This window comes from Sminthopsis crassicaudata, chromosome X (genome assembly GCF_048593235.1).
Source record: "Sminthopsis crassicaudata isolate SCR6 chromosome X, ASM4859323v1, whole genome shotgun sequence".
NCBI classification, from domain to species: Eukaryota; Metazoa; Chordata; class Mammalia; order Dasyuromorphia; family Dasyuridae; genus Sminthopsis; species Sminthopsis crassicaudata.
The window spans coordinates 54,972,747-54,985,214 of record NC_133623.1 but is presented as its reverse complement, the minus strand read 5'-3'; the positions used below and the strand labels follow the sequence as shown (position 1 = coordinate 54,985,214).

Here is a 12,468-nt window from a genome sequence, read left to right as displayed (position 1 = left end):
TAAACCAGAGTTTCTTAAACTTTTTCCACTTGTGACCCCTTTTCGCCTAAGACATTTTTATGCAACCCCACATCCAATCTGAGCTATTTCTGGCAGTGTTTATTGTCATTGCGTGGCATGAGGACCTGCGCAGTGCAAAGTACATAAGTTGTGTGTTCAGAAACAAGGCTTCAATGAAGTTACGCAGTGCAACATAGGCAAGTGCTGCCAGAAACATCTTCGATTCATTATGCATTTGATTTTAATTTTTGGTTGTTGCACATTCAGAAATCTTTTACTGTTGCCAATTTTTTGTGACCCTCGCATTCCATATGGGGTTGAGACCCACAGTTTATGAAACTTTGATCTAAACACTTTGGTACAAGAATAGATTCTGATGCAATGAAAAGAGGAGATTCTTTTATAGGTTAAGATATCCAAAAGGACCATTCACTCTGAGTTCCCTGGATGTCTACTCCAATATTTTATTGATACTCAAAAAATAATCAAACATTGCTGTCATGTTACAATGTGCCCCCCATTCCCTTTCAAGAAAGAATAGTTAAGGAAAGCAAAGGAACACTTTGATCATTCTAAGCTTATCAGCCACTTCCTATAATCTTTCAATACTCCTCTTTGTAGAAGAGATGGTAAGGTACAAAGAAGGACAACATTTTGTACCCTTGGCTTTTCAGACTGTATCACATGTAAGATGGATTTGTTTATTTATATATACAAAATTGCAATACTTGGACAAAGAAAACTTATTTGACTAACATTGCATTCTGAAAAAAAAAAACAACTTTCTCCTTTTTGAAGTAATCATTTTGACAATTAAAAATTTAATCAATGCATAGTACCTTGTTCTTCAAGTCTCCTGGAAATCAGAATTGGAAAAATTAGATAATTGCTACAAATGAACAAGATCCTTAATTTAATTCACCGAATGCTTCTTTCTCCACATTCTGACTTAAATAATATCAGCCCCCAAAGTAAGTTCTGGAGAATGTCATTTTAGACAGAGAAATTAATTGGGGGTGGGGGTGGAGAAAGGCAAAGAGTCGGTGGCTTCTGTGACTTTTCATCCTTAACTACAGAAATGGCAACAGATTATTTTGTAATGCAATTTTAACCTTGCTAATCTATAAATCATACAAGGTTCATAAACTAGGTGCTTAGCGAAGATGTTTTTGGAAGCGATGTTAATGACAAGGCGAGAAGAAAATAAAGGTACTTAGTAATAAGGTTCGCACAAAGTGCTATCTGACTGATATAATGTGTGGCAAATCTATGAAAGCCAAGATCTCTACAGGCTTGTTTTTATTTGCTATCTTTGTTTGGTCATTGCTAATACCATCATACATGTTTCTTCCTCAGAAAAGCTAATGCTGTTAGCCTGTTTATTTGAGCAATCTGTGTCACTTATCATGGCAGTGTCACTACTAACCTACTGACTGAAATTTAACACACAAGGTTTTATCTCTGATATCAATTTATGGGAGGGACTTTCAAGGAAAAGAGTCCATTTTCATTTGCACTCTGAGCTTTATCAGTGGCTTCTCATCCAGTACTATGTACTAGCTAGCATTTTTTTTTTTTTTTTGGTGAGGCAATTGGAGTTAAGTGACTTGCCCAGGGTCACACAGCTAGTGAATGTTAAGAGTCCAAGGCCAAATTTGAACTTAGGTCCTCCTGAGTCCAGGGCCAGTGCTCTATCTTCTACAACATCACCTAGATGCCTCTTTATTCAGTGATTTCTGACAAAATCATTAAAATCATAAAGGCGGAGATTGGAGAAGGATCTTAGAAATCACGTAGACCAATTCCTTCATTTAATAGAACATGAAAGAGAGGCCCTGAAATAGAAATAGATTTATTGAAAGCATCCCATATAGGGACAGAGCCAAGACTCAAACCCAGAGTCTTGGCTCATTTCTCTTATAGTCTACAAGCAACTATTATAAATCAACCTGGTAAGTCTTTTATAGTTCAAATGACTTTATATACATCATCATTCATTAAGAACACATGTGATTAATATGAGGGATGCAAGGATAGTTCAACAATAAGAAAATAATCACCATGATTAATAGTATAGACCACATTATTATCTCAAGATATGTAGAAAAAGCCTTTTGGACAAAGAACACTTTTACACAAATATGCTACAAATTGTAGGTATACAAGGGACCTTTTTGATTCATTAAAATGTATCCTTCTAAATTAAATATGATTATCATATGCAATGAGAATACACTATAATTTTTACCAATAAGTAGAGTAGTAAATCCAGGATGCCCACTTTTCTCATTATTATTTGACAAAGTTCTAGAAATTCTAGCAACAGTGATGTAAAAGAAAGAAATTTTAAAAAGAAAGATAGGTAAAAAGGAGAAACAATGATCCCTGTTTATTGGTGATACGATGGGTTCCTTAGAACATTCTAGGGAATTAGTCAAGAAACAAATTTCATAGCACAATTTCAGGCTACAAAATAAATCCTCAAAAGTCAACAGCACTTTTATATAATAATAACAAAATAGAAAAAGCAATACTAGAAAGGGAAATCCCATTTTAAATAGCTACAAAATGCATAACATATCTGATGATCAGACTCCCGAAGCCCATAAAAGACTTACACAGATTCCATTACAAAGTGCTTCTTAAAGATATTAAAAAAAAAAAAAAAACCTTAAATAACTATAGGAATATTCAGTACTCATGGTTATGCTATGCCAATATAATAAAAGTGATAATTCTACCAAAAGTAATTTACACTTTTAATTCTATAACAATCAAATTACCAATGGGATACTTTACAGAACTTGATGAAAAAATAACAAAATTCATTTAGAAAAACAAAGATCTAGAATATCAAGGGAAAATTATGAAAAGAAGTAGGGATGAAGTGGGAATAACACTATCAGACCTCAAAATATATTATAAAGCAGCAGTTAACAACACCATCTGGTAGTGATTACGGAACAGAGAGATAGATCAATGGAACAGATTAGACAAAGGATATTCAGAAACAATATAACTCAATAACCCAGTGTTTGATGAAGTAGAAAACATGAATTCCCCAGGAAAAAATTCCCTATCTGATAAAAATTGCTGGGAAAACTATAAAGCTGTCTGGCAGAAATTAGACTTCGGTCAACGCTTTGTACCAAAATCCACAATACATCCTAAATGGATGTACAATCTTAATATTAAAGACTGTATAATAAAAAAAAATAAAAGAAAAACAGAGTAAATACCCTTTTTGGTCTCTGGTATCAATTTATGGGAAGGACTTTCAAGGAAAAAGGTCCATTTTCTTCATCTGTACCCTGAGCTTTGTCAGTGGTTTCTCATCCTGTACTACATCCTAGCTAGCAATTTTTACATCTATGAGGAAGAGATGTTTCTTAACCAAACAATAAAGGCAATTAAGATAGATTAAACAGATAATTTGATTACTTGAAACTTAAAAGCTTCTGCATAGATAAATGAATGCATCTAGGATAAAAAGGGAAATAGTCAAATGGCAAAACATCTTTGTATCAAATTTGTCTAAAAAGGGTTTAGTATTTAAGATATATAAAAATTAATAAATATATATTTATTATATGTGTGTATGTGTGTATGTATGTATATATATATATATATATATACATATATATATATATATATATATATGATATTCCCCAATAGTTAATTAATCATTAAATAGGAACAAAGTATTCTAAGAAAGAATTATAAAATATTAACAACCACATGAAGGAGGGCTCCAAATTCCAAATAATAAGAGAGATGAAAATCAAAACAAAGCCAAGGTTTTATCTCATACCTTACAAATTGGAAAAATAGCCAAACAAAGTGGCAACTCTCAGTTTAGGGGAGGTTGTGGAAGGATAGGCTGACTGATACAATGATGGTGGTTCAACCTTTTTGGAAATCATATTTGTAATTAAACTAATAAATTGTATAAAATGTTTATACCCTTTGGGCTTTTCAACAAGGGAAGCCACTGATAAGCATAAAGTCCCTGTATATTACAAAATATGCTACAAAACATCACATTTTTTTAGGAGAGTGGCCAGCAATTATCTTTATTTTCAGTTAAAAGCTCTACCAAACATGTTCATTTTCCTTAACATTTAAACAATAAAAACAATAACACAAATTTGTTAGTAATTGTCTCATTCTCCAATTATTTTACAAATAGTGATGGATAGCAGAGGTAGAAATCAGGAGCACTGTGCATTCACTAACAATATTTAAAAAACATTTCATTTCAAAAGCTTGGGTTTTTCCTTTAAGAGCTTAAAGGTGGGATTCTTGTTGATTTTCTTGTTAAAGATGAATAGCAATTCCTCTTCAGATTTGTGGTATTTGACAGTCACAGCACAGTACTATACTAAAAGTTTTTCCATTAATTTTTTAACTGAGTTTAACTGTCAGGAGCTGGTTTCGCAACAGCTTTGATAATTTCTTTCCAGGAGAATTTCCCTTTTATAGTCATTTCACTCTCTTTAGTTTCTACATTAATGTCTTCAGCAGGTTTCTTTCTTTCTTTTTTTTTTTCTTTTCTTTTTAGAATTAGCTTCTTGTGGGTGCTTCCATTTCCTCTTCTCTGCAGGCACTTCCATCTTCTTTCATTGTCATGATCCCTATTTCTCTTCATTTCTGACTCCACTGAACATTCCTTCTTAGCATTTTCTTAAATTTTCCCTTTTTTCCTGCTGATTTTGGCTTTCCTTTCCTTTTGGCATCCACTTTTATCTGGGCCCTCATGTGCTTTTTAGCTTTTGGATCATCTGAATTTTCTTGATGGTTTTCTAACTTCAGCTCTTTTGCTTTTTACTGTTCTTCTGTTGCCCTTCCCTGAATTTACTGTTGTTCTCCTTCCCCTCCGATTGTCCAACTGGTTTTCACTGACTTCAGGGTGGGTTGTCTTGACTTTGTTTTCTGAGTGCTGGTTAAGAGGTCGTTTCTCTTGTTCTTTTGTATTTGATTCAATCATTCATTTCAGAAAAAAATATCCCACAAAATCTTCCACACCTGTTCCTGAACACAGTTATAATTTTTAAAACTGTTCTTCATCCAATTCTGAAACTTGGTTTTTTTATGTAATGTTGTCAAAACTACTACATTTTTCAAAAATCTCCTGCAATTTGAAGCTAATACTGGTTTTCTTCATTAATTAATGAACCTTCTGAATCCATTTCTGTAGTTTCAGTTCTTTTTTGGATTTTATCTCATAACCTTCGTGATAAACTTCTCAGGTTTTTTAATTCATCATCCCAAAAATCCTTGCCACAAGAAATGTATTGACACTTTTTGTACATCTCCACACGTTTCTTCACTTGGCCTTTCTTCACTGATTCTCCACATGCGTTGCACGTAAAAAAATATTTTAGTAGTAATTTTACTCTACTCAAAATAGAGGGGAAATTCTTGACTTGAAGTCTTGTGATCCTGCGGGGAGGGTTGCTTGATAGGGAAGTCTTAGCAGCTAGTGGAAGTGAGGGCAAGTGACCAGAAGATAAGCTGCTATCCACAATCAATTGGCCAGGGACCTCTATGCTATCATCTGGATAACTGTTTCAATTGCCTGCACTGTGCAGGTGGGCTCCCCAGGGGTAGCGTCAGCCTCTTTCCCTCAGCCTACACAGACTCTCTGGGACTCCCCAGCTTGGAGAGGGTGGTGGGAATAGCCAAGAATGGGAAACAAAGGAGATGTCCATCAAATGGGGAATGGTTAAACAAATTGTGATACAAGAATGTATTAGCATACTACTACAGTGTAAGAAATGATTGTGCTAATCACAGAAAGATACATATAAATTGATGCCGAGTGAAATAAAGGAGCCAAGAAAATAATATATACATCAATGACAACACTATACATAGAAAGATTGACAAAACATCAAAAATTTAAAGTGAAGGTAATGAGATTGTGAAAACCAAGCAGGAATCAAATGAAGAGATTTGAGGAGTCATTGCCAATTCTTTTTTGGAGGTGGGAAGTCCATAAGATTTACACATTTCATATGTTTTTGAATTTGTCAAGGTTATGATCAATTTTTGTGCTAATTATTTTTCTCTAAAATCTTTTTTGATATGCTATGAAATAGCATAGGGGACATGGTGGGGGAAATATTTGGGGTGATGATGGTGATGTAAGAAACAAAATGCTAATAAAACTTATAAACATTCTTTTGGGGAAAGAGAACAATATGATATGTGTTTATTTACATAGATATATTTATGAGGGAGCATGCTATAATAATTAAAAGCTGTCCTTGGATCTAGGAAGACCTGAGCTCCAGTCCCAATTTTTACACAAACTGGCTGTATTTGAATATAAGTAAATCATGTAACCAACTTGGAAGTTCACTATACCAATAGAATCACAGGTCTAGTACCTATTCCTATCTCATGTATACATATACATATAAAGCATATACATATAGGCTATGGATGTCAGAAGCATTTATATATCTACATATCTACATACAATTATAAATTGATATTTAATACATTTTTAAAATCTAGAAAACTAAACCTAAAGACTGAAATTTTTTGAAACAAATAAGCCCTAAATGAGGACCATTCACTTGTGAACTTCCCTTTTCCAGTAACACAACTAGCTGCAATAAAATTAGACAACACTTTGGAAGAAACTAGGCATTGACCCATACCTAACACCACATACCAAGATAAAGTCAAAATGGGGTCACGATGTAGACATAAAAAGTGATATTATAAGCAAATTAGAAGAACATAGGAGGATAGTTTACTTTTCAGATCTGCGAAGGAAATAATTTATGACCAAATAAGAACTGGAACTCTTCACTGAACACCAAATAGATAATTTTGATTATTTCCATGTAAATATTTCTAGGACATTCTAAAATCAGTTTGTTCATCATTCTTATAGAACAATAATATTACATTATCTTCATATACAGTACTTTATTAATTCATTCCCCAACTGATGCCCATCTGCTCATTTTTCAATTCTTTGTTACTACAAAAGTAGCTCAGCTGGGTCAAAGGGTATGCACAGTTTTATAATCCTTTGGGCATAGTTCCAGATTGCTCTCCAGAATGGTTAGATCCTTTCACAACTCCACCAACAAAGCATTCATGTCCCAGTTTCCCCACATCCCCTCTAACATTTATTATTCTCTTTTCCTGTCATCTTAGCCAATCTGAGAGGTGTGAGGTGGTACCTGAGACAGAATTGTTTTAATTTGCATTTCTCTAATTAGTAGTGATTTAGAGCATTTTCATGATGATAGATTGCTTTAATTTTGTCATTTGAGAATTGTCTGTTCATATCCTTTGACCATTCATGAATTGGGCAATGACTTATATTCTTATAAAAATTGACACAATTCTTCATATAGTTTTAGAAATGAAACCTTTTTCAGAAACACTGACTGCAAAGAATTTTCCCAGCTTTGTACTTCCTTTTTAATCTTATTTCTATTGGGTTTTTTGTGCAAAACCTTTTTAATTTAATGTAATCATTTTGCTTTTCATAATGCTCTCTAGTTCTTTTTAGTCATGAATTTCTCCCTTCTCCATCAACCTGATAGTTAAAATTTCCCTTGCTCTCCTAATTTGTTCATGATGTTTCTATTTTTTAAAGGTTTACTTTTTTGTGTGATTTTGAAAGGTTTGTTTTTTTTATTTCTAAAAAATGTTTTCCATTGTAAGAACAATTTTAAAGTTCATTTTCTGAAATGCTGTATTTCAAAATCTTTCGCTCTTCTTTCCTCCTCCGTCCTTGAGAAGACAAGCAATTTAATGTAGTTAATATAGGTACAGTCATGCAAAATATATTTCTATATTAGCCATGTTACAAAAGAAAAGACAGATCACCCTACCTCCCTGGAAAAGTAAAGAAAGTAAAATAGTATGCTTCCACCTGCATTCAGATTCTAACAGTTCTTTCTCTAAAAGTAGATAGCATTTATCATTAAAAGTCCTTTGCAATTGTCCTGAATCACTGTATTTCTGAGAATAGCTAAATGATTCACAGTTGATCATGGTATGATATTGTTACTCTGTATAACGACGTTTTGGTTCTACCCACTTCACTTTGCATCAGTTCATATATTTCTTCCCAGATTTTGGCAAAACCAATCTGCTAGTCATTATTAATAGCACAATAAAATTACATAACTATCATGTCAATTTCTAATTCTTTGCCACTACAAAAAGAATCTGCTGAAAATCTTTCTGTGTATATAGGTCCCTTTAAAAAAATCTCTTTGGGATACAAAGCTGATAGTGGTATTGCTAGTTCAAAGGGTATGAACAATTTTATAGCCCTGCAGACATAGTTCCAAATTAAATTTTAGAATGGTTACCAATATACAACACTATTAGCAGTTAATTAGTGTCACAATTTTGTCATAGCCACTCCAACATTTATCATTTCTCTTTTTTGTCATTTTAGTCAATCTCATAGGCATGAAGTTGTATTTCAGTGTTAGTTTAATTTGCATTTTTCTAATCAACTGTGATTAGAGATTATATGACTATAGATTACTTTGATTTCTTCCTCTGAAAACTGTCTATTCATATTCTTTGAATATTTATCAATTGGGGTATGACTCATATTCTTTTGAATTTGGTTCCATTCTCTACATATTTATGAAATGAGACCTGTTTCTGAGAAAATTTCTATAATATTTTCCTGGTTTCCAGTCTTCCTTCTAATTTTGATAGCATTGGTTTTGTTTGTATAAAACTGTTTTTAATTTAATATAACAAAATTATCTATTTTACATCCTGCAATGCTCTCTATTTCTTCTTTGATCATAAATTTTCCCTTATCCAAAGATCTGACAGGTACAATTTCCATGGTCCCCCTCTATTTGCTTATGATATCACTATTTATCTCTAAATCACATACCCTCAATATATAGTATGAGTTGCTATTGGTCTATATCTAGTTTCTGTCAAAGTACTTTCTACTTTTCCCAGAAATTTTGGAAAAATAGTTGAGTTCTTATCTTTTGTATTTTTGGGCTTAACAAACATTAGGTTACTATGGGCATTTACTATGGTATACTGTGTACCTAATTTATTACACCTATCTACCAATCTATTTCTTAGCCAGTACTACATTCTTTTAATGATTATCACTTTGCAGTACTTTTGAGATCTGATACTACTAGTTCACCATTCTTCACATTTTTCCACTTATTCCCATGATATTACTGATGTTTTGCCCTTCTATTTTTTTCTAACTCCTTAAAATAACTTTTTGGTATTGAATGTATGGCACTGAATAATTAAATTAATTTAGGTGGAATCACCATTTTATTATATTACACCTAATATTTCTTTGATTGTTTAGATCTAATTTTAAATGTTTGAAAATTATTTTATGATTGTGTTCATATAATCCCTGCTTTGTCACGGCAGGTAGACTCCCATGTGTTTTACATAGTAAACTGTCATGTTAAATGGAATATCTCTTTCCATCTCTTCCTGCTGGACTTCATTGGCAATCTACATAAATGCTGGCGATTTATGTGGATTTAGTTTATATCCTACAATTTCACTGAAATTTTAAATTATTGCAGTAGTTTTTTTTTTTTTTTTGATTCCTTGGGATTCTCCAATCATATCATCAAATCATCTGCAGAGAATAATAGCCATATTTCCTCATTGTCTATTCTAATTCCTTTCATTTTTTTCTTCTAATACTACTATAACTAATTATTCTAATTCCACATTGAATAATAGTGGCGATAATGGTCATCTTTGCTTCAATTTTTACCTGAATTGGAAGATATCTAGCTTGTCCCCATTATAGATACAACCTGTGTTCTTAAACATTTGGTTAAAGGAAGCCTAAACTCTGGCAGGCTTTAACATTCTAAATAGGTTTTAACATAACTCACTTCTATACGAGAGAGAGAAAAAGAGAGATTTTTATCACCCTGGTGGCTGTCCATAGGAGGATAGGTTGTTTTTGCTGTTGTTGTTCAGTTCTAGAGACTCAAGAACGCTGTCTGCTAAGGTATGGAAGACTCATTGTGTCAGTGGAAGAAGCCCCCACAGTGAAAAAATTAGGGAACTTTTGATGTAGTGAAAGGGAATCAGTTTAGCTTTGATTTCCCAAACAATGGTTTTACTTTTTTTGTTTTTTTGTTTTTTTGTTTTTTTTGTTTTCCTAAGCTTCATTGTCACTGGGCATATCTGTAGAGCTGCAAAGCCATCTACAAAGTACAATAGGCTCTACAATTAAGGCTCTATTCTCCAAATGGTGTATGAGTGGGGGTTGATTTGAAGAACAAAAATGGAAGATCTAACTTTGGATTTATATTCAGAGAATGAAAAAAATAAAGTTTTATTTGGAAATTACCTGTCTACTTCTGACAAGAGGCTGATAGATTGAGCCAGTTTATTTATTGTGATGAAAATATCTTGGTTGAAGGACTTTGTTTTGTTTTTCTTTGTGAAGACAAGGAAATACTGCATATCTAGGTTCAAACTGAGAAATATACCTTTCTGTATTAAAATATGTAACATTTTAATTATGTTTTTTTTAAATGAGAGATTTGATAGGAATAGCTGTTCATCAAATCATCATCATCATAATAGCTAACAGCACTTAATTGGTTCAGTGGAAAGAGCACTCGACTTGGAATCTGGAAGATTTATCTTCATAAGTTAAAATCCAGCCTCAGACACTAACTAGCTGTGTAACTCTGTAACAACTTGGTTTGTCTCATTTTCCTTATCTGTAAAATTACTGGGAGAAGGAAATGGTAAAGCCATTCTAGTATCTCTGCCTAGATTGGGTCAAGAAGAATCGGTCAAAAATGTAAATGACTAAAGAACAACAAAAACATTCACAATATGCCCAAGACTTTGCTAAGCATTTTACAACTACTATTCTGGGAGATAGGTAGTATTATAATTTCCATTTTGCAGATGAGGTCCTGGGGCAGACAGATGTTAAATAACTTGTCCAGGATCGCTTAGGTGTAATTTAAACTCAGTTCTTCTTGAGTTGAAAACTAACCCTCAATCAATGTGCCTCCTAGCTGACCCATGAAAGAGTATCCAAATTTGCAGTGGCCATCTTCTTCCACACTTTCTTGAAGGTCTGCTTGGGTCATGCAGTTCCCCCTGGGTCATGTACTCAAAGGAAGAGGATAATGAACATTTTTGAAAGCACCTTTATGTTCTTGTTAGTAGGAAAGGGGATATAGCTTTGAGAAGAGGAAGAGACACTAAGCTGCACTTACCTAGGACATTCTGAACCACTCTGACAGGTTTTTTGCAAAGCAAATGGGGTTAATTGACTTGTTCAGGATCACAAATCTAGAAAATATTAAATGTATGAAACTGGATTTGAACTCGGGGCCTCCTGAATGCAAAGTTGGTGCTCTATGCACTTTGCCATTTACCTGCCCAAACACTTAAATACTTTAAGCAGATTCCAAGTAGTTGCCATTTTATCTAAAAGCAATTTATAACAATAAGCTTGAACATGGCTCAGGTACAATAGTTCTAGGAGCTCTTATGATATTTCTGTGTGATTGTTGTTGTCTCCCTGAAAAACTTTGAAAAAGGTGGTTTGTGTCTGGCTTTATAAAATGGGACTAGGAACCTATTATATCCTAGGGACCTGTGGTGATTTCTAATATCCAGCCCTCCCTAGAAGTGAGGTGGAGCCCACTTTTGGAGAGCTCTAAGTGTTAGCAAGTTTATCTTTCTACCAAGACTGAATCAAATTCTGTGGAGTTTCCCTCTTATTCATTCCAAATTTTACCTTCTTGGACCAAGCCAAATAAGTCTCATCCCTCATCCATAAAAGAGGTTTTGAAATACTTGAAGAAAATTATCATATTCCTGTCATCCTTCATCCATGACTTCTCTCCTCCAAAGTAAATATGTTCCTGATTTGGAAACAGAATGAATGGGAAAAAAGTTGACATTTTCTTGTGAGCTGTTCTTGGAAAAGCCAACATGATTACCAGGACATTTTTCCTTTTTTTCTAAATGGGTTCAGTGCTGGCTTATAGTCTTTCCTCCTCAACTTGTGCCCTGATATTAGGACCATTAACATTGGTACTTATTTTACATGACTTGTCCCATCACCCCACTCCAGCCATGCACAAAGAGAGTCATTTCCTTGATATTGTCATCATCCACAAGTGGACTATCTGAAATCTCCTTTTGTGATTACAGCTTATAGTCATCTCACCTTTCTGTATTATCTATTCTTTGTCTATACCATGACTTCCAATCCCTCAACATTAGTTTCCTGTGCCAAGAGGCCATGACCACTGTATTAGTCATATTCTCCTCCTTTCCCCATCTTGGTGAATACTACATTGTTCTCTTCTCTTGACTGTCGTTTCCCCTTATCACATTACCAGTTTTGCCCTGCTAAACCTCAGCCTTGGATCATATTCAACATCTGCTGCCTTGGATCACATGCTGCAGAAGAATGCTGAGAACATC

General features: G+C 33.7%; 1 protein-coding gene and 1 pseudogene across 7 annotated transcripts in view; both read right to left on the bottom strand.

Annotated features, from left to right (window-relative positions):
• Window positions 1–12,468, bottom strand: part of TENM1 (teneurin transmembrane protein 1) — a 3,105,198-nt gene that overhangs the window by 884,331 nt on the left and 2,208,399 nt on the right. The gene's annotated exons all lie outside the window — the stretch shown is intronic.
• LOC141549036 (cell growth-regulating nucleolar protein-like) overlaps window positions 4,254–12,468 on the bottom strand; it is a 64,427-nt pseudogene continuing 56,212 nt past the window's right edge.